The 23595-nt window shown below is 39.3% G+C and overlaps 1 protein-coding gene and 1 long non-coding RNA gene across 5 annotated transcripts in view; one reads left to right on the top strand and one right to left on the bottom strand.

Moving 5' to 3' along the window:
- Positions 1 to 23595, bottom strand: part of opcml (opioid binding protein/cell adhesion molecule-like) — a 285958-nt gene that overhangs the window by 72549 nt on the left and 189814 nt on the right. The window lies entirely within an intron of this gene.
- On the top strand, positions 10088 to 16129 carry LOC103459915 (uncharacterized). Its single transcript, XR_532829.2, has 3 exons — positions 10088 to 10322; positions 15515 to 15681; positions 15758 to 16129. It is a non-coding gene; the product is annotated as an uncharacterized LOC103459915 (long non-coding RNA).

Raw genomic sequence — 23595 nt, 5'->3', positions numbered from 1 at the left:
CTCCTAAAAGTAACTTAATTAAACCTAAATCTTTCCTTAACAAAAGATTTAGGTTTTCTTAAGAAATAAAAGTAACTTTTATTTAAAAATGTGTGTTTTTACGTATTTGTTAAAACTGTCACTACTGTCATGATAGTATAACATGGGAAAGGCAATCTGTGAAAAAAAATGGAGTTCCCCTGGCCCTTTCCTGTTGTTCTACTGCCATCTGCAGAAATGCACCGCTCCCAGTCAGAAACAACCAATCAGAGCCAGGAGGAGCTCTGATTGGTTGTTTCTGACCTAGCGGTGTAGATGGCAGTAGAAGCACTGGAAGGAAGCAGAGAAGCTCATTTTCTATCACACATTATCTGTCTCCTACTGACAGTTTACAGTTTGTGACATAGTGACAGTTTGAACAAAAATGTGAAAACAATTTTTTTAATTAAAGTTACTTACCGACTCTTTCACAGTATGATATTGGGTGTGTATTTTTTATTTATTTAAGAGCTTAGTAGGTAACACAGCAAGCTACCAGGAGCAACGTAAGGTCTGCAGGTTTCCCTTCAATGTATCCCAGGATATAATACATTTATTCACTCATTACATTCAAACTGCTGATCTAATACAAACCCAAGGACAGTTCTGAAGGCGTTCTCAAGAAAGTTATTCTAAATGTGATCAGATCAATGTGGACTCATTCTATATCAGTGTTTGAACTGGGTCTTCTTCGCCTTTTTGTCTCTCTTTTTTTTCTTACAAACTAAGATACTTGGTTTTCTACTTATCACACCATCTGTTTCTGCTTAGGAGTGTTTCTGGTTTGAATAATCACAGTAGAGCTTTATAAATTAACTATCTAGCGAAAGAAATAAACGCTGTGGGAGAGGAGAGCAGCAAGAAGCCAAATCTGCAAAGTGCCTGGAGGTATAATTTAAAACTTTTTATGTTTATAACATTTGTAAACACCAATGTTATAAGTGCTCATGCTTCCAGTTTGTACTTCATATTTGCTCTTCATGCTATATGATTAATAGATCGGACTCCACAGGCTCAAAATGACTAAATAAATAAAATAAATGTGAGACGAAAGGTTAACAAAGAAGAGTTTTAAAAGATTCAGAGAGCCATCAATCAGGAGCAATGTGATTACAGTACAGTCAGGTTTATAAGGGATTGTCTTAGGAAAACAGAACATGTCTGTAGATATGAGAATGCAGCTCAGTAAGCTCTCAGGCTGGAGGCTCTGGGACAGACCTGGTGACAAAGAATTCATATTAAAGACAGATTATTGTTTTCCTTCCAAGCACACAATGCCTAACCTTCAGTTCAATGGACCTCACAGGATGAAGAGCATTACTCAAGCTGTCACTTCTTACTGCCACTGCAGGGTCAGAGGCGACAGCTGTGTGTGTGTGTGTGTGCGTGTGCGTGTGTGTGCGTGTGTGTGTGTGTGTGTGCGTGTGTGGGGGTGTGTGTGCGCGTGTGTGTGTGTGCACACTTCTATCAGAGTACTCCATCAAAGCTCTGACGCGAATCTGAACTAGTGGACAAACACTTCCTGCGGGACAAAGGTGGTGGAGGGAGAGCTTCTTTCGTTTGTCTTAAATGATCTAAAGTAAGCTCGGAGAGCCGAACGCATTTTAACCGCATTTCCACATAGCAGATGACAAAATCCGACTGTAAACTTATCGTTATTATTAATGACAGATCTGGATTTGACCCAGGAAATATTAGGGCAGAAATAATAGTTCCATTCTTTATTGGGACTGTAGAAGCATCCCCAAAAACTTTACTGACAAAGACTTTTATGTCAGTACATATATGGAGCTCACACCAGTGATTACTATATATACTATATTATATTGAAAAATATTATCAGTGAGTTAATGTTTTGTGTGTGTGTGTGTGTGTGTGTGTGTTCACATCATAAACTTCCAGCTTTTACCCTTTAGAACTTTTCTGGAAAACTCCTGAGGGCAAACTTTTTTTTTTCTCTTCAGCAGTTAAATCCTCCTCATTTGCTGCTCCTATCTAACTTTGTCCCTGTGCTGTTTGCTGCTAAGAAGCTTATACACTCTGTAAATCAGCTGCCTTGAGCTGCTGAAGAAAAGACCAACTAAAACCAGTAAAAGTCACAGATTTTCCCTCCACTGCTGTCCATCGGATCCACAAACGGCAAACAAGACAAAATGCGCCACAACACAGTAAAACCTTGCATCAGATTTTGCACCGCGCTGTTTTCCTCGTCACTGTTAACATTTAGATTCACCAAACCGCTGGGATTACTTCCAACTTAAGCCAAGGACTCTGTGGCGTTATGTTAACGGGTGTATAAACTGACAGCTTTTGGTTTCGCAGCGGCAGTCCAAGGATTGAAGAATATATACAAAAAATAAAATGCTTTTCTTTGATGTCAGTTGGACACAAACACAATTAATATGTATTGGCTGAAGCAAAATGGCTTAAATGCTCAGTTAGTTGGACTGTTTTACTGTCTGCCCGACTTCAGTTGTGACTCTCACCAATTTACCAGCGGAAACTGAGAAGCATCGTCCACTGAAGTGGGAGTAAACAACTCCTTCATTAGGCCGTTGGAAGTTCAGCTGAAGCGGAACATTTTATCAGTCAGAGTCTGAAACGTCCAATCAAACGGATCTCACGCGTGTTCACGCATCCAGACTTTACCAACACTTTCTCATCAAGATAAGACATTTTTATGAAAAAGTATATAAATAAATATTAAGAAATCTATCAGCATGTTGCCAAAAATAAACAGTAGATGCTTAAAAAGGGCTAAATGAATTGTCTATCGGTGCAAGGTCATATATGGGTGAAGGCGTGGTGTGCAGGATTAGAAACACACACAGACACACACACACATATATATATATACAGTTGACCTATTTATTTCACTATGAATGCTTACATTTTTCACTGAATGTAAAGTTTAACACATCTTTGTGTTAAACTTTACTATAAAAGATAAATCCAAATTGCATAACAATCCTTTATTGCTCATTAATAAGTGAGCCGTGACCCTGATGGCTTTTTGTCTTACTGATCGTGTTAAATAACTAAATGTGTGTCACACAAAATAAATAAAAAAAGGTCCCAACAAAGGCTTCCTAAACTAAATCTTTTCACTTAGATTTTTTGTGCAGTGTGAAGAAGACACTTTGACAGACCATCGATAATGATCATTTAGTAAACCATTTAAACATATATAATTGAATATTATTCAGAAGATATGTTCAGCCAATATTTGCCAAAGCACAGAAACATAAATACAACTCTATGGAATCACAACAGTTCATTGTACATGGTAAAATAATAAAAATATTAGCATTCAATGCTAAAGTTATTAATAATAATCTATATTTTTAGTCCTGACAGTGGGTGTAGGTGGCCGGTTGTACAGTTATGGCCAAAAGTTTTGAGAATGACACAAATATGTTTTCACATGATCTGCTGCCCTCTGGTTTTCATGTGTGTATGTCAGATGTTTTCATCACATACAGAAATACAATTGCAATCATATCATGAGTAACAAAAGCTTTTATTGACAGAATGAGTTAATGCAACAAGTCAATATTTGCAGTGTTGACCCCTCTTCTTCAGGACCTCTGCAATTCTCCCTGGCATGCTCTCAACCAACTACTGGACCAAATCCTGACTGATAGCAGTCCATACTTGCACAATCAATGCTTGCATTTTGTCAGAATTCCTGGGTTTTTATTTGTCCACTCGTCTCTTGATGATTGACCACAAGTTTTCAATGGGATTAAGATCTGGGGAGTTTCCAGGCCATGGACCCAAATTCTCTGTTTTGTTCCCTGAGCCAGTTAGTTATCACCTTTGCTTTATGGCAAGGTGCTCCATCATGCTGGAAAAGGCATTGTTCATCACCAAACTGCTCTTGGACGGTTGGGAGAAGTTGCTCTCGGTGGACATTTTGGTACCATTCTTTATTCATGGCTGTGTTTTTAGGCAAGACTGTGAGAGAGCCGACTCCCTTGGCTGAGAAGCAACCCCACACATGAATGGTTTCAGGATGCTTTACAGTTGGCATGAGACAAGACTGGTGGTAGCTCTCACCTCGTCTTCTCCGAACAAGCTGTTTTCCAGATGTCTCAAACAATCGGAAAGGGGATTCATCAGACAAAATGACTTTACCCCAGTCCTCAGCAGTCCACTCCCTGTACCTTTTGCAGAATATCAGTCTGTCCCTGATGTTTTTCCTGACCTCTTTCCTTGAAGTTCTTGATGATGCGATAGATTGTTGACTGAGGTGCAATCTTTCTAGCTGCGATACTCTTCCCTGTTGGGCCATTTTTGTGCAGTGCAACCATGGTTCACAGAGAAGAAACAATGATGCCAAGCACCAGCCTCTTTTTAAAGTGTCCAGTGGTGTCATTCTTACTTAATCATGACAGATTGTCCTCATCAACACCCACACCTGCGTTAATGGAGCAATCACTGAAACAATGTTAGCTGGTCCTTTTAAGGCTGCAATGAAGTTGAAATGTGTTTTGGGGGATAAAGTTCATTTTCTAGGCAAATATTGACTTTGCAATTAATTGCTTTTAAGCTGATCACTCTTTATAACATTCTGGAGTATATGTAAATTGCCATTATAAAAACTGAAGCACTAGACTTTGTAAAAATTAACATTCGAATCATTCTCAAAATTTTTGGCCATGACTGTAGACTAGTGATTCTTACACAAGCCAGCGTCTTACCAGTCTGAATATAAGTAAATAAACAAATAAAAATGCAGTAAGCATCTGTTTTAAATCAGGTTAATTTGTATTTTGGGTCTTTCATTTAATCTGGTATTTTGGATGTCATATATGTTCAGTTTAGATTGTGAGAGTGACTGGTTCATTCTGATATTATGCTGCCAGTTTCCGTCCCCGAAATGAAACAGAAAAAACTTAGAACACAAAAAGATGATTCAAATGATTGGAAATAGGACGGGAATCACAAAGACAAGGTTTTTTCCATGAATATTTTTCTATTTTTTTCATTTTCTATTTCTGAATCCTTGCAAATTGTTGATAAGCGGAAAATATTGTCAAGAAATATCAGGCCAAATAAAATACCGTGACGCTCGCCTGTCACCTTATGAGTTAATGAACATGCTCCATATGTTTCCAGTACAACTCACAGAGATTTCTATGGACCTTTGTCTCTTGTTGCCATAGCCACCAGGCTGAAGTGCTAAGAGCATGTGTCTTGCCCTTAACAACATCTGAACAATGGACTTCGTTTTGAAGATTTCTTGCTACATTGTTCATTGCTGCTGTTTTTTTACACCATCAGTTCTCAACTCTCCCAACACAGAGATTAGCAGAAAAATTTGTTTAGTGAGTCACACCCAAGAGTGTTACATTTTACTTTAAGCTACAAACGCAATATCCCTACTCCCAGCTGTTTCTCCATGTGACTCTCATTACTCCGTTTCTGTCGAAATGCAAACCGGGAGCGACACATTGTTTCATTTTTGGTACCCTCCAATATCCCGCTTCTCACACTGCTGTTTTGGTGATTTTAAAATATAATGCTGAGTGCAAGACAACGACTTGCGGAAGCACATTACACAGTAATGTCTACTGGTTTTAGTTTTATAGACTTGCTAGGAGGAAAAAGAGGCGGGGCGGGGTTAAACGGATTCACCACCTGGGTTAAAACAGGAGGCAGGCTGTGCTGCGCACATCCACGGCACAGCTAATCCTCGCTGTGTGGCCAAGCTTTGGGGCACGTCATGTGACCACAGCCGGCCTATCAAACAGAGTAATATAAAGCATGGTAACAAAAGAGAAAGCACCGGACATATATATATATATATATATATATATATATATATATATATATATATATATATATATATATAGAAGGGTCTTCTAAAATCCAATTTCAGAGGGAATTAATGAATAAACCTCTTACATTACTTTATCTCAGACTTTTGGTAAATGATGCTTCAGCATCAACATTTTGTACAGTAGCTTTACAACCTGTTCACTGACTGAAACAGTTGTAGAGACACCAGAACGCCTGATAAAATAAACATCCTAACAGCAACTTAGTAGCACTAGAGACCAAAAACATGATGAAGTGAACATTTAAATAATAAATTACCAGGTGCAGATTCTTATCTAAAAGAGATTACAAAGTATATTCTGCTTCATAGTAAATCCGAGTGAACTTGTTAGACAACTTTTCATTGTGAGACAATTTGGCCAAGAAAATCCAGCAGTTTGTGTGCCGTCCAAAGAACCGCTGCCATCACCGACCGCCAGCGCAGATCAGACAGTAGATTTTAAAGTGAGAAAAAATGAACAGCTTCTCGTTGGATTTTGCTTATTCGTAGCTCGACGGTGACCCGGTGTATTGACAGAGTCGGCTAATGAAGAGGCTTAGGCTGACACTTAGCTAACCTTTGGTTCCACAGGAAAGGAAGAATCCTCCATCCTTTTTAAGGCATTTGTGTGACAGCATTTGAAACAATGACAGAGCGACACACAAGATATGAATAATTTATAAGCGCCGTGAGAATACAGGTGTGCTCCCACTTCGGGAACGTGCTGTGGAACCAGAGGAGTTTCCTGGAGGAAGTTATTCTGCCTCCCGCGTCTCCGAAGGCAAAACTCAGCCATTTCTCACTGGTTACATTTCCTAAGCATTTTATTTTATTCATCTCAAACGTTTTCGAATTTTGCTTAATTTTAAACATGTCTTTTTTTCTTTTTTAAAAAAAATCTGTTTCATGTTATTCTACAAGTGTAATATATCCCATAGCCTTGCTTGCTACTAAAATGACTAAATGGGAAAAAGTTCAAGATAATCACCTGCTTAGTGTTCAGAAACAAAGGCAGAAATTTATTCTTAGATTCAACTCTTGGATAAATTATTCTCTGGAAATATATAAGAAAACTTGTGTCACAACAAGAACTTCACAAATGTGGTTTTTTTTCCTATGGAAATGTGGGAAGAAGCAGCGATTCAATTTATTTTTTAATATTTTCCAGCTAAAAGTGTTCTAAGCACCTGGCAGCTACAACCAATTACGCGGACTAACTCACAGTTAAACACAGCAAGCTGCATCACAGTTTGAAGAGACAATAATTGGACTCTCCTCTTTCACTCAACTTTTCTTACTGCTGCTTTCGGGGGATGAAAACAAAATACGGCATGCCGCCCACAAGTACGCCGCTCCGCATTGCTGACGCTCACAGGCCAGGACAGAGACCGTGAGGTAAAAAGCCAAGTTACTGCTGCCAGGGCAGATTTTGTAGCCAATCAGCATCAAGTTACAAAGGTCAAAGTCACCTGCCAAGCGTGACCCTGCCCTGAGTTTTCAACACTCAGCAAATTTAGTGCGGTACAGTCCTAATGAAAATCAACGCTGACAACCAGGTCAATGCTTTAAAAGTGCAGAGCTTGATGCCAGTATTTGCATTACTAAACCAGAGCAACTTTATTTGTTGTCTTCCTCGCCTCACTGAACGCTGCCATACATCACGATGCAGAGCGGCAAAATTAAAGAAAGACTTTGTTTTCCGCTGTCCTTGCAGGTGGAGAACGATAAACAGGATTACACCTGTGCAGGATTAAGCTGAGACTTTTGTTCTGGTTTTCTCGAGTCATGCATGAAAGAGCCAGCAGACTTCGAAGGGCGAGGTGCAGAGCTGAGTTCCTTCCTAACAGACGCATGACTTCCGATGAGAGCTGTGGAGTTTAGATCCTCGATGATCAGGACTCACGATTTGGTGGCGAGGCACGTCGTTGAATAATTAAAAAAGTAACTTTGTCATATTTATCTGACAAATAGGTACAAGTCTATATAAAAAAGTATTCAAGTCCTAACCCTAAAGCTAACCCTGAGCCTTGAACGTTTTGCCCTTTTATTGCTTTTTCAAATCAGTCATGAGCAACAAATTGGACAACGAAAAAAAAACTGTAAGGTCAAAGTGAAAACTGATTTCCACAAAATAATGATAATTAGATTTTTAAAAAAATAACTGTATAACGCATGTCCTGGTAAGATGACCATTCTGATCATGATGCAGGACGGCCAGCCACACTTTATTTTTTGACCTTGGTTCCCTCATGATGTTTTGGCATTCAACCTTCATTCTGAATGAAGGTTGAATTCAACCTTCATTCTGAATGAAGGTTGAAGGTTCACCATGACACGGTCACAATCAGTCCCCCCCCATATAAGGTTTATACAACCCAGTAAACAAAATTGCTGTTTGCCCATAAATGTTAAAGTTACTCATCTGACAGCACGGGTCACCTGACGACAGCAGAGTAATGCACAATGAGCTCTTGGACTTGATAAAGAGCTAAACGAGTACAGAGTCATTTATCTTTTAAACAAATCCACTCTCAGAGGTTATATACCACACTATGCATTAAAGTGAGTAAATATCAGGATATGCTGCGGCCGATGAATTAACCAAAAACCGTTTCGATAACACTCAGCTTGCCACTCAGATTTCCTCGCAGCTTCCAGCTTTGTCTAAGAGCTCAGATGTCTGGCTGTCAGGCCAGGCGCAGGATGACATAAACCACCATATCTTTCTTTTTTTGCTTATCCTGTCACAATGAGAACAAGAAACGTGCCTCTGCTGACAAGTGAGTTTCGGGCGTCCTTTGTGAAAGGAGATAATTTGCCACATCCCAGAACATCTCACGTCTCGACAGAGACCTTCTCGAGATATTTGATAGGTTTGCGAGGCTCACAAATGTGTGCCAGTCAACACAACTCAAAGGGAAATCGGTGATAGGTAGGAATATAAAACAGATGGTCCTCGTTCTGCAGCACACGGAGGCGATGCGCCGCGCGTCAGACGATGGATGCGCTCTGAAGTAAAAGGAAAACTGTTTCTATCAAACTGAGAACATGTTTGAAATGTTAAGATTTATTGCAGCACATTGCGTTGTCTCTGGAGCAACTAGCATTAGAGTGGCAGGGACTATAGTAAATGCAGTATGATGTTTATTTCAATGAGACGCCTCATCCGTCACTGCTTACAGGTCCTGTAGAATGTTAAGTGAAGTTTGGGATTCAGGCTCAAGCCTCCTTAAGGATGTTTCCTTAGCATTAATGAGAGAGAGAAAAGCAGTGGCTGCATGGGGGTGAAAACATCAGCCACCGAACGTAGCCACACTCAGCACATGTCGACAATGGCAGCACATTTGCTGAGAGGAAGGGGACCTTCCTAAAATAATAGCCCAAGACATTTTTTTTACCAAGGGCTGCACAGTGGCGCAATTGGTAGAGCTGTTGCCTTGCAGCAAGAAGGTTCTGGGTTCGATTCCCGGCCCCGGTCTTTCTGCATGGAGTTTGCATGTTCTCCCTGTGCATGCGTGGGTTTTCTCTGGGTACTCCGGTTTCCTCCCACAGTCCAAAAACATGACTGTTAGGTTAATTGGTCTGTCTAAATTACCCCTAGGTGTGAGTGTGTGTGTACATGGTTGTGTGTCCTGTGTGTCTCTGTGTTGCCCTGCGGCAGACTGGCGACCTGTCCAGGGTGTACCCCGCCTCTCGCCCGGAACGTTAGCTGGAGATAGGCACCAGCAACCCACCCCACTGAGGGACAAGGGTGAAAGAAGATGGATGGATGGATTTTTTACCAAAAGTTTTTTTTTTGCCTAAATCATCTTTTGGCAAAATAGAGGTTAAATTAAATTTCTTTCAAATTTTTTTCAAAATAACTTTTAGCCAAAAAAATGACATAAGCCCTTATTTTTAGGAAGGCGATGATATAATAGTACCAACACATTTGACCAGATCTACTGCAGCTGTAGGGTTGTCACCCGTCCCGTATCTGGCTTATAAATGCCGTGTTCCGTATTTCTATAAATGTCCAATAGACACGCCTATCACATATATATCAACACTAAGTGTAATAATAATGACCAAAATAAAGCACAGGGAATATTAAAGTGAGCCAAATTGTCGTGGCAGGAGATAAAGGACCAATCCCAGCCCCTCAGAACGCTACGGTCCTACGCTGTTGCCTAGAGACGGACACTGCGCAGCCGCGGTGAGTTGCTATCAACCTGCATCTTTTAAATGTCCTCAACCGGATACTCCGAGGTCCTTAGAAGTAAGAACTCTGGCAGAAATACACAGACGTGAGTGGAAAGATGCACATTCCAGGCTGAACAATGTCTGCAATTTAAATAATTGCTAAACAGGCAATTATTTAAAAAATGTGTCCATCGTGTGCTGCTGTGTGATGTGATTGATATCAGACAATAGATCAGGAGAGAAACTGCAGACCCGTTCGCATCTCTTTATCCCTCAATCATCTCCTGAGGCTGATACGGTACAGAACTTTTTATTATTGATTCAGTTTCTTATTGCATTTTTAAACGACTATTATGGTTTGATTATTTGCTTAGATGTTGAGTTTGGATGATAATTTATTTAACAAATAATAGTATCTGCCCAAGTAATATGAATGGCAATTTAAAGAACAAATCATGCAAATAGACTAACAGTACATAACTAAATATTTCCTACTTTAAAACGGTTTGTTAGGATTTTCTGTATGTTTTATTTAGAAATATTGATGCATTTTATGAATAATTATTCAGCTGTCATTTAATGTGTTATGTAACTATTATTTTATTAACGTGGTTTACCAGTTTGGGTAACTTGACTTCCTATCAATGAAGAAAAAACATGCTAACCAAGATTACACCAGACACAGACCTGCAGCCCAGGGGCGGTTCTAGACGGGGGCCAGCAGGGGAACTGAAGAAATTATACTACATCAATGTATTTTTTTGATATTGAGTGGTAGATATTTTTAACCTTCACAATTTTACTTTAACAATTGCCAATAATAAAAAAAAAATTGAATTCTACACTTTTAGCTTCTGTATGAAGACAGGATCACATTTTCCATTTGCATCGGCTAGATCAGGATCTGCAACCTGAATCTGGAGACACAAGTGGCTCTTTGGCTCAGAATATTAAATGATGAAATATATTGCTCTGTTTTTTTTTTTTTTTTGTTTCATTCTTTTTTTAAGTGCTCCCCACAAAAAATTACTGAATACACACATGGTACATTTGGTGTAGAACCAGCCTCCAAACCTAACTCTTTATTTGTATAAATATTTTGGTAATACTATTTTTTCCAGATTTTTCCAGATGGTAATAATACACATTTTGAATATTAAATCAGATGTTATGATCATTTACTCAGTACTTGAGTAGATTTTTACCAAATACATTTTACACCTACTTCATTAAAGCTTAAGTAAATCTACTCAAGTATAAACGTGTTGAAGGTATGTTACTCTGATTGGAGTACAATTTTTGTGGGCGTTCCTTATTTTGATTTCTGAAAGGTGGCAACCCTATGCAGCAGTCCAGCTTGAGCTGCCTTTCCAAAAGGTTTGCAGGACTTCCTCCAGTTCCTTGCTAGGCACCTTGCACAAAAATGCAGATTTTATCACACGAGACAAATCCAATTAAGGAAGAGATGCACTGCGACTGGCTGGCTTCCATTGGTTGTCACAGATCAGGCAACACGACATATAAGTGAATATAAAACCAAAAAAAAAAAACAGAACTTAACTCTCTTCAACTATGTCTATTTCGGGTTTGAGAAAACAGAAAAATACAAAACTACCGAATGTTGAAATTAAGTTCTTTTTGCACATACAGTGATATTCATAGTTTACATGTTGCAGTTTATGACTCTGAGCTTAGCTTGGTTAATTTTGTCACCGTATTTTTGCATGTTCGGTCAATTAGCTGTGTTTTTCTTTCCTCCATTACTTCCTGCTTTCCAACAGCTGTTAATTTCCTCACCTGTGTGGCATTAAGTAATCAAACTCTTCAGAGGTTTTTCTCCTCGGTTCATTTACTCCACGCTCGGATTCGTTGCTGCTGTCACCAGCCTGTTTTCTCGCGTCAACTTCAACTGTTCATTAAATCCTTATTTATCACCATTCTGCTCCGGGTTTTCTACAACAACATCGTTACATGACAGTGAAGTAAAAGGAAAGCCAAGTAAAGACATTCATTAGATGAAAAATGTTACGCCGTAAAATATATGTTATAAGGAAGAAAGAAGATCATGAAGCAACGTCTTCTTGAGATCTAAGCATATTAGCAGTGAGTTTTCAGAGTGGTCATCACTCCAAAACATCCTTTTCGGTAGATAATAATAAGAGAAGGCAAAAAGATCTCCTCGTTATATGGATGACAATGTGTTCAAATCCGTAGCATTTTAAATTCCCAGCAAAGCTTTCTAAATTGAAATAAATCCCTGAAAGAGATGAATCACTCAGTTTTTTTCAGGCCTATGAATCTATTTTGAATTCAAATATTTTGTTTGCAGCAGAAAATTATTTCCAGATAGTGAAGGCAGACTTGCAACCCCCTGAAAGAAAAAAGATATAAAGTTACTTACAACTTCTATACTTCATATGCACAGTGCCTGAAACAGTTTTATTCACATTTTGAAACAATCATGGGCAATAAAATTAGTAAAAACAAAACAAACAAACAAACAAAAAATCTTCACTGTCAACGTAAAAGTTGATTTCTACAAAATAATGCCAATTAAATAAAAATATTTTACATAAAATAGGTGACTTCATAAATATTCACTCCCAGAGGGTCTGTGTGGATCGGTCTCGGTCAGGCTGCTCACCTGGGCGCTGCAGTTTCACTAAATTCTTCCTGCTAAACTGCTCCAGCTCTGTCAGGCCGCGTGGGGATCAGCTGGGAAAAGCCCATTTTAAGCCATGCCACAAATTCCCCATTGGATTGAGGTATGGGCTTTGACTGGACCTATCCAGAACGTCCACCTTGTTATCTTCAATCCATCCCTATGTAGCTTTAGGTGGATGCTTCGGGTCGTTGTCTTGCTGGAAAATAAAAGTTCTCTGGCAGATGGAAGCTAACATTTCAAAATATTTTACTGCATTTGTTTCACCTACTTTTACAAGCCTTCCAGGGCGGATGTTCCATCAGACCCACAGTTTCCGAAACCACACAGAAATAAAACCTTGTAGGAGTGCACACGGCTCAGTGTAAGCTCATGGGGTCCAAAATCCCCCATCTGTTAAGGCAGTGGGAGTGGATGCTTTTTATAGGCATTGTATTTGCACCATAATAATGCAATGCTAATGCTAGTGTTAGTTACTGTGGACTTCTGTGAAATGTGCTTTGTGATTGTTTAATCTTTTGGTATAAATACTTTACTTTCTGCTATTTCATTTAATCAGCCTAAAAGTTTCACAACCATCATATTAAGGCTATATAGGACATATAATCACATTCATCAAAAAATTACAAAAACAACTTTCCTGATTTGCCATGTAACACATTCAGTAACTCTGGGTTACCTTACCAGTGTAATGTAATGTAACCGAGAAGATTTTTTGGAAAGTCAAAAAAACCTTCAAAAACTTTTGAAAACGTTTTTGAAAACTTTTTTTAAGTTTTCAAAAACTTAAAAAATATGTACAAATATTTCCAGGGTTTCCCCCAGTGTATTATTATTCTGGTGGGCCACCAGGCTTTACTTGTGCCCCCACCAGGCTTAGCATTGTTTATTTATTTTAGTTGTTTTTTTTAATCATTGCCTTTTTTTAAGACTTCATAATTGGTGTTTAGGTATTAATATTAACTCAAAAACATAGCGGCCAGCTTGATGAAAGCCCCAGCACCCCTAGCAACCGGGCTTAGGAAGTTTTATGGGGGAGACCCTGATTTCAGTTTATTTATTGCTTTCTGACTAAAAATAATCCTGTTGGTTTTGGATCTAATGGAGAACCCTCTCTTACTTCAAAATAAGAGTCTCGTAAAACAGGTTCGCAAGCTTTAAGCGCACCCGCCGCATATCTGGGAACAACAAAAAAGGCACACATTTCACTTACCAAATAAGGACATGGTGACAGACTATATTTTGATAAGAAATGATGCTTTGATATTGCTAGATTTTAAGCCATGAAATCTTGCTGCACTGCTGTGGTTGTGATGGAGTCAAATCATAACATTAAAACTCTCACCACCCCTTTTTGTTCAGTCGTCACGAGAAAATGCTAAGATTACCAATTCTGAAAATTAAAACAGTGAAGTAAAAACAATATTACGCCTCACCTTGCCTTTACGTCAATTCTATAAAGTGTCTTCAAACATTTAAGAGTAGGTAAAACGTGCTACATTCATAATCTCCTTGTGTGTATTTAACAGTCAGTGTGGTGTTGCAGTAAAATGAAAATTTAAATCAATCTTTGTCCAAAAAGTTGCACCATCTAAGACCAGCTATCTGCTTTCACTAACTACATCAAATGAGTTCTTGTTCTGTAATGCAGCAGATGATACTGGTACCAGTAGTACTATCTGCTGTTACCATAGAAAGTAACAAGCCTTTTGCCATTAACCACACCGTGTTACATTAACGTAATCATTTCTTTTTGTATCTGTCAAACTGCAAGGTCACCAGGAAATTCTGAGTCACATCAGAAAATGCATGAGAAAAAAAAAAACATGTAACATAAAGCAACCAATAACACAGAGGAGATGAGATGAGAAGGCACTGATGGTTCACATCATGGGGCTGTCATCGCAGAGTACAGAGCAATGCATTTTTTAAACTCAATTTTAATGGAAATCAGACCAACTGCTGACCTCACAATGTCTATAACACCAACTAATCAAGCTGGGAATAAAAGCCAGAAACACTGATCCAACAAACACTGTGACGGAAAGATAGAAGACATCAAAGATGCTGAAAAGAAAATAAAGAAATTGTTTTAGTGTGTCAACCAACAAATGACCTGGATTTTAGTATGTGAAACGTTAAAAATAGTCCTTCAAAGTTTGCGGCCGGAGTGCTGAGAATGATTCTTAAACATGGACTGGAAATGTTGTCGGTATGAAACCAACACAACCAGATGTTAAAATGAAAACAAGTATTAAAAAAAAAGTGCAGCTATGACTGTTCCTGGTATTTGCTCACTGATCTTTTCCCCAGATAGTATCCTCCTAAAATCATTCATAAAACAAAATGAGGACAGAATAACTGCTGGGTTCAATAATAACCCTGAAGCTTTCAGTAAAGAAAACACAGACCTTCTCTCATCTGGATAGGTTTTATAGCTGAATGTTGCTGAGATAACAGATATATATATTTTTTGGGCTGTGGGACACGGATCATAAATATTCATAAATAACGGTCTGCATTAGTACCTTTTGTACAAGTGTTTTCATTCCCTTGCTTCGCTAACCTATTACTCTTTCTGCTTCGAGATGAACGGTTTAAATCTTGTGACCCGTTTCATGTTTTCCCCTTTAACAACTGTGATATAAAAAGATGTGAAAACAGCGTTTAAAATATTTTTGCTTGAGCCTTCATGCCTCCAGCAGTTATTAATTGCTCCCATTAAGGAACAGAGGTAGCCTAGTTCTATGTGTGTGAGATAGAAGTTGCTGTAAAAAAAAAAAAAAAAAAAAAGTTTAACATTTTTGTTTAACCCTTGCTGTCTATAGGCAGTTACCAAGCAGGAAATGGGGAGAGAAAGACATGCGGCTGAGGTGGAACCCAACACGGCTCCAGTGCTCCAGTCTCTGTATGCAGGGCACCAGATCTACCACTGCAACCCGTGACGCCCTATGGTTCAGACGTTCCCTATCACCGCAATGCTAAACCCTAAAAGGTATTTGTGTCAGTTGAAGAAAAAAAAAAAAGCCTTACAGCTTTGTGTGGATTTCTTCTGTCTTTTTTCTTTGCAGAAAAATGTCAAATTTTCGAGCGAAAAGTTCAGAAAAAAAGACAAAATTCCGAGGAATCCCACCGACTGACCGCCGACGTTGCCAGATCTTTCGAAAGAAACAACCGGCTCTATGAAAACGAGCCCAACTGGCAACCCACCCCCCTTGCGTAAAACAGAGGGGGATTGTGAACAGTATAAATGTAAATATATCTGTTGATAAAAATAAAAAAAAAGTTATGAAATGAGATAGCCAGATATCAAGTTTATATATCCACTGTTATGGGACTAATTGGGAGATTGATGACAATGAAAATAGTTTGAGTGCAAAAGCACAACAATAATAATAATAATAATAATAATAATAATAATAATAATAAAAACGTTCTATATGGATGTTTGTGTGTTTTTGTATATTCTACTGCTGGCTGTAAAACTCTCAGATTTTTTTCCTCACTGACAGAAAAAGCCCCTCACCGTCTTACCATTTTAGTTTACACCTTGCTTTTGTTTATTTGTTCTCCCTGATTATTCTCTGAGTTTGTTTCTTCCCGTTTTATTTTTTCGTTTTGGGCTCATTTCCCCTTTTTTTATTTCTTTGCTTTATTTACCTTCGCTCTTCCTTCCCAACTGCTTCCAGTAGTCTCATCTCTCCCCTGCCTGCATTCCTTCTCAGCTGCATCCACTTTCCCTGATTAATCCCTCTGATTCCTCTTGTTTTTTTACCACCTCTACCCCAGTACACATGTAGCTCCTGTTTTTCATTCCTCATTACTATTTCTTCAGTTGCTCTTAACCCTGTTTTACTGATTCTTCAGTTTGCTCTTTCTGGTTCCCCATGTCAGGTTGTCAGTTCTTGCTCCACTGTTTATCTTTTTGGTAAACCTCTGCACTCCACCGCTCTGCCTTTTGTGTCTTTACTTGGTTCCCACCTCATTATTTTATGGAAATATCTCTTACTTGTTGTCGGAATTGGGTTTTTTTTTTCTCTCCACTACCTAAGAAGCCTGTATGTACATTTTGCAATCAAAAAAAGCATCCAAACTTTATGTTTCTGCTGCTTCAGGCAGTAATTATTTGAATTTCTCAGTGCATCTCTACCTTAAATGAGAACACGCCGTCTTTGATGTGCTGCTTTTCAAGGTCGTTGGCACCAGTCAACGAATCAGAAGAAATGTTTGGTTCTTTGTCTTGCGCTTAAGAACAATCTGACGAGCGATGAAGCTCCGGATCAAACAGTTTCCAATGGATTGAAACTGAACATTGTGACATCATTATTCCAGCAATCAAATTAATAAACAACGTCTAACAGAACATGTCGGTAAGTAAGTGGCCAAAGCACACGTGTGTCATCGAAATTCCTGTTGGGAAACCAACGTCCTAGAGTTTGTGAAGAGAGAGGCAAACATATTTCACCATATTTGACACAATGTCTGCGTATTAATGTGTGTATATTGAGTGCAGTGAGTTTACTTTACTCCATTTCCATTTCGACAAGGGCCGACTGTTTGAGCATGTCCATAGAAATCCTGCAACTGTGCGTACATCTGCAGATCAGCCTGTGCAAAGTTGACACTGTTGAAATTCTCATCCGTCCTGCTCAGACTAATATCAGTCCTTTTTTTATCATTTCACAAGCTTCACTCGCTTACATAGGGGAGCACCGAGAGCTGACATCTGACTAACATGCATGACGGAGGGAGAATACCAACCAGAGTCTGAAATAGAGACCCGTCTGGGCCGCGGCTGTCAATTCAGCTGGGTCGGGGGACGGCTAGATTAATCTGTGATACAGCTGTCCATCATCCCGTACAATCAGGTCTTATTTTTATCTTTCATCAATCTGAATTACTGCAGACAATGTCTGATAACGTGAAGTAAATCCCTTCCCCGAGGGAGGCTTGTAGCCTGCGCCACACTTTTCATTCCACAATTACCTCCAGAAGAACAAGAAAGAGTCACATGCACATAAGCAGTAGAAACCATATATTTACATACACTGTGTAAATGACGCTGTCTGGACATGAAGACAGCGTCATTTACGCTGCTAAAAGAGGGAACTTTTAACTGTCCTAAAAGTTCCCTCTTTTAGGTGGCCAGAGTTCACTTTAATCAAACTGAGACCTATGTTTTAAGACGGACCAGAGTTGTTTTTCCTGCATCAGAGTTTAATTCCGCATTCACACCTCCCAAAATGAACCAGACTTTGTAGACAAACAAACTAGAGTTGAGTTAAAGCAGCAAAGGTGTCGTTACTGCTTAGTACATGGAAATGTCCAGTCATTTTATTGTTAGGATAGATGATTGTTTTTGTTGCCCTGTGGATTTTTGTGTTCTGATGCGAGTTGTGTGTATAAAAAATTAAATGATCTTACACTGGCCTTTTCTCCAGGCTGGTACTGGAGAAAAGTGTCATTATTGAAAGTGAAACAAGTCCTGTACTCGCCTGGGCCACAAAGCCACTGGGAGAGTAAGAGGCCGTTACTCCGAAAGTGACCTAACAAGCCAAGCTGTTTCCAAATGTAATTTTGGAAGACGTGTCTTGTGATTCAAAAAGAGCCTGAGTTGAAAGTGTTTTGAAATTATGACCATATTTTATAAATTACTTTTGAATTTCACAAATGCTACTTATTTTTGGCAAAACTTAACAGTTAAACTGACTTTAAACAGGAAACGTTCAGACTGATTCAATGTCAGAGACAAAAAGGCTATGAGTCTTTTCCTAAAGTTTGTATACATGTCTGCTTTCAACTGTACCTACAGTAGCGTGAAAGGATAATTCTTCACAACATTGGTGTTGATAATCATGAACTATCCACAGTCAACAATAACATTTGCCAAGTACGCTTCCTGCACTTTGATGTCTCACCCAGCAAGTGGCAAGTGCCTCTTCGAAGGTGATAATTAATAAAACTCTCTTTCACCATATGTCATAAGGATAAGTAGTTAATTAAAAACGAACTGGGGAGGGAGAAGACCTCATGGGTGTTTTGAAGGTTGGGATCCGGAGAGGACATGTTAACTTGTTCAACATTAGCTGCATGAACTCTGTTGGAAATAAAAGATTTTTGGAAATAAAATACCACAGTCAGACAGGCTGCCTGTCTGACTGTGGCTAAACTAAACTAGATTTAGTTTATGGTGCCATAAACTAAACCATAAACGAAACATTTAGTTAAAAAGATTGCATTGATGAGCAAGGCGTTCAAATCGCTTAAAGCCAATTGCTTTAGCATGAGGTGCAGACGTTTTATTAATAGTTACAGGGAATGTGTGAATATTTGAACAAGTTGAGGCTCCTTTGTTCGCCATGAGCAGATAGAACCCGACGGTCCAGCATCTGTGGTAATAATTATAAACAGCATGTTTAGAATTTTAAAGGGATCCAAAGGGATTAAGGAGAAAAAGCTGGTAAACAGCAGTAGTAAGTAATAAAATTCAAATATTATAGTCATAGGAAAAATAGTATTGTAATAACAGTCCTGTGAAATAAACTGAAGCAAGAAAGAAATTTATCAGCAACAACCTTGGAGACGAAAAGTGTCAAATTTCTTATTTGTATTATTTTCCAAAAAAACCCAGTTGAGGACCATCATCCTATGGTTACGAACCTTTATCCAGACAATTAACCAATCTGCCCAGGGTGGAATAGCCCTGCAAATTACCAACAATGAGAAAGCAGTTGAAAAAAATTGTCCATAATGCTCATCACGCTGGGCAAAAAGCAACTCGCGCATCATGAACGCACCATGCTGCTCAGATGAGAAAACGAGGCCATCAAGAACATAACGCGACTTTACAACAAGATAGCAGAAAAAGAAAATAATCCAGCTGCTGCAATGCTCCAGTCGACGTCCAAACCCCAACTTGAATGTAATTTTATTTAGAGAGAGCGTAAATCTCAATAAAACTGCCATGGTCAAAATGCCTCCACTGTAATATATGAAACCTTTGCAAACAGCAAAGTAGAGTCAGCTACTAGGATGCAACTGCTACCAGCATGCAACTGCTTAGCCCCAAATGACACATGTTGGGGTCCTGTTCGCTGAAGCCCAGAGCAAGCCCAGCCAGCCTTCAGGTTGCTCAGTTGGGGAATTTGTGAAGCACCACAACTCCACACTTCTCTAGCCAGCTTCTCCTATATTAATCCCCATAATGCATGCAAAATAGCTGTAAAGCCGAACCCTGCTGGCTGTCGGGACAGCTGCCAAAAGCAGGCTGCAAAGAACGTACTGATTGACTTTCTGAGACAGTAGGTGGTGCTCCGTGCATTTATGGTAAGACTTTCCAGCCATGACGGATTTTGCTTGTTACAAATGACTTTTTCACGTCCACAAAACAGGTTACAGCATGTAAATGTATTTTTATGTGAAACGTTCAAAGACTTACAGCAAGTTCAACTTCAGGTTGGAATTGAGGAATAATGCAAATCGCCACATAAAAAGATCCTCTTCTCAGCCATAATGTTTTGAAGTTTATCAACGTGACGGTATATTAAACACCAGCAAACATTCAGCAACATCAACTGAAGGTTTGTTGAATTCTTAATCAAGACGTTCATGCAGCAGCTACAATGAGTGCTTTGCAAAAATACGAGGGAGAACGGGGAATATATTGTTATTCACAAACCGCAAAAAACGACACACACATCAGGGGACGGGAGGCAGACAGCTAATAACCCGTCGTAATAATAACCGTAGCTGCCGAGGTGTTAGCTCAAACAGAGACGTTAAACCCCACAGGACCATTTGCTTCAGCCTCCAGACTCTGGCAGACGTCTGACACCTCGGCACCGAGTTCATACCACAGACAAATCAATCTAGAAATGAAAGGCTAATTGCCAGGAAACTCACAGTTTTGACCCGTTAGGCCTGTTCCAGCCAGCCACCTACCTGCCCACACGCACCAGCTGAGGGACATGTCAGCCGAAACGGCATAATGTGAAGGAGGCGACAAGTGAGCAAAATCCAACCACTTGTATGGATAATTCAGGTTTGTCTTCTATTTGACACGGAAATATACACAGAGGACTACAGAGTTTTTTGCACTGCCAGATGAAATGAGGAGAGTCGTTATTGAAACGTCGCTTATCTGAGAAGCATCAGCAGCTGGAACTGAATCCAAATGACTTCAGCAAATATTTACATGCGCTAAATAATTCAACTCAGTCTATTAGTGTATTTACAACAGACTGCAACGATAAAACGTTTTTATATCATATGTTAATATGTCGATATTATGTCATCAGTCATCATCCTTCTATACGTTCCAGACTTTTTATTTTTACCATCAACCATAATTTTACACATTTAACATACTACTGATTAAAGAAAAAGAATAAACAGCTGGAAACCAAACAACAGAAGGACCTGCAGTTAAAACTGAAACAAATCTAAATAGATGAATGTTAGTTTCTTATAAACAAACATAAGAAGCCTTATAATTCATAAATGATGATAAATTATATGGCTTCTTCTGAATTCTAATATCTCACTCTGATCAGAAAGCTATGAGGGGGATTAAGGTCAAACCCATGTCAATAGTTCTTTGGTCTGCTTGTTTGGTCTGCATAAAAAGTGGACTTCGTTTAATTATTTTTTATTCTTTGGTTTGGTGTGGTTTGCTTTCACATTGTGCTTTTTTGTTTTGCAAAGGGACTGTAATTTGTAAACAAAGCCACAGGTGACCATCATTGCTGCCATTGGACAGAAATGACAGTGAGCGAGACAAAACACACACCTGAAAAGTAAAAAAAAAAAAAAACATGGAAAATGTTCATGCTGTACTTCTGTCGGGCACGTGTGTGGTTGTCATTAGAGCTGTAAAAAGATTTTAAATGTCAAGAGCAGCTCACTCAGTGCAGATTCCCCTGTGGGACATTCTTAATCCTGGAACAGCGTCAGTAACTGCTGCCGCGAGCTGAATGAGACGAGATGCTCTGCATCCTCTGACTCACAGCCTGCCTGCCTGCGGCGGCTTCACTGAACAGGAAAGGGCGGATCAGGTACGATTTCAGTCCAATCAATGCATGACATCGTAGTGTCAGTAACACTGAATGGCTCATTTTCACCATGATGCTCGGCAACGCATGAGGTTTAAAAAGACGTCCGTTTCCTGTAGTCGGTTCGGATCGAGGTCGCTCTGTATTCACACCAGAAGCGATCCGCACCAGAGTAGATTTGGAAGCGAACCGAGATCAGCTCAAGGCCTCGGTCTCGGTCCGGTTGTTAAAACACTCCGGGGTTCGCTTGAGTGTATTCACGCCTGCAGAGAAGGTCCAGATCGGCGAGGGAAACAAACCCAGGTCCGTTTGAAGCAGACGAAATGTGTTAGGTGTGAATACAGGAAAGCCAGGACCACCTTTGTGACCAGTCACCTTACCAAGCACTGGACAGAAAAAATGGAGAAGAAAATAGAATTCAGTGCTTAAGTCAAGGTCTGAGAGTTTTTAAAAGGAGATTCTTTTTACTTTAATGTCACGTTATAATGTAATTCCCTCATCTTGGAATGTTGTTTCAGCGCATTCAAGCATGTTTGAGAAATCCTCGATCTCTCATGGTTGCCATTCGGGCGTGCCATAATGGTTGCTCATGCAAAGCGCCGCCTACAACCAAACAGAACTAACCTGGGTCTCTATAGATGCAGTTTTGGAACTTGTCTCTGAATGGGTTGGGATGCTTTGAACCACAACAGAGCTCCGTGTTAGTCATATGGACGGGCATTCAACCTGAAATATTTTGACGGATGAAGTAGAGCAGCCCTCCATATTGTGTGGAGGAAAACATTATCTCACCACATTTTGACTCAGTGTTTTATATAAAATAAAACACTGAAAACACTGATTCATCACCAACTCCTTTTCTGGTCCAGGAAAAAATAAATATTTCTGATTATAGGAAGTCGAGTTACTGACAACAGCTCACAACAGGAGTGAATTCCCAGGATGGTCTAGTCGGGTAGAAGCTGGTAAAATCAATCAAATGTAAAACTAGGGAAACCATGAAGACTAGCTCCTGTGCTCAGTAAAAGCATGACGATGTGAGGTTACCCTATCGACCTTTTCTGTGAAACTCTAAGCTCCACATTTGCTGTCAGATAGAAACCTTTGAACTCCAAAAATGGATCTTTTCACAAAATGCAAAAAAACCCATCTTGTTTTTGAATGTAAAAGTCCTGCTACTTGGCCAAAGCTACATGTTTTTTTTTTGTTTGTTTTTTTTTTACAATGGAAAAATCCCAGAAAGATGGGGGGGGAGTACCAATAGATCCAATGGTTTTATCTGACAAAAAGATATATATATATATGGCCATGGAGTTTCTTTGCCATCATGACCAACCTTCCCTGTTATCATCCTGTAAAATCCAACATGCAGCAATTTAAAAAGCAGCGTTCACATTCGACATTTCACACAAATATAGTAATGATTATCTAAACTCATGGTTAATTAGAGATCATTATTTTGAAAGTTTACAATTTCCTAAAAATGAAGATAATAAAGCTATCGACCTAATGAACCTCTTTTGTCACTCTCCTCTAAAACATGAAAACTGTACACCCCTGCACTCTGGAAGCTACAGTAATTCTCAGAGCATTCTTCTGATTTCCTGTATTGTTACCTTCTTCGCCTCACACGCGTCCACACTTAGACTGTTTACAGACAGCGCAGACCACCCAGCCTCGTGCAACAAGGCAATTTCCAAACACTTGCTGAGTAGCTATCAAACATCGCCTTCATCAGGGATAGCTCTGCCTAAAGCGAGCCTTCCAGCTGTGGACTGACAATAGGAATCCACTCACTTGAACCAAACAAGAATACATGGACAACAATCAATAAAGCTTCTCTTCGCTCCAACTCACAA

This window comes from Poecilia reticulata, chromosome 14 (genome assembly GCF_904066995.2).
Source record: "Poecilia reticulata chromosome 14, P_reticulata-male-v2, whole genome shotgun sequence".
Lineage (NCBI taxonomy): Eukaryota > Metazoa > Chordata > Actinopteri > Cyprinodontiformes > Poeciliidae > Poecilia > Poecilia reticulata.
The sequence above is the reverse complement of the archived record's forward strand: the minus strand, read 5'-3'. Positions and strand labels throughout refer to the sequence as shown.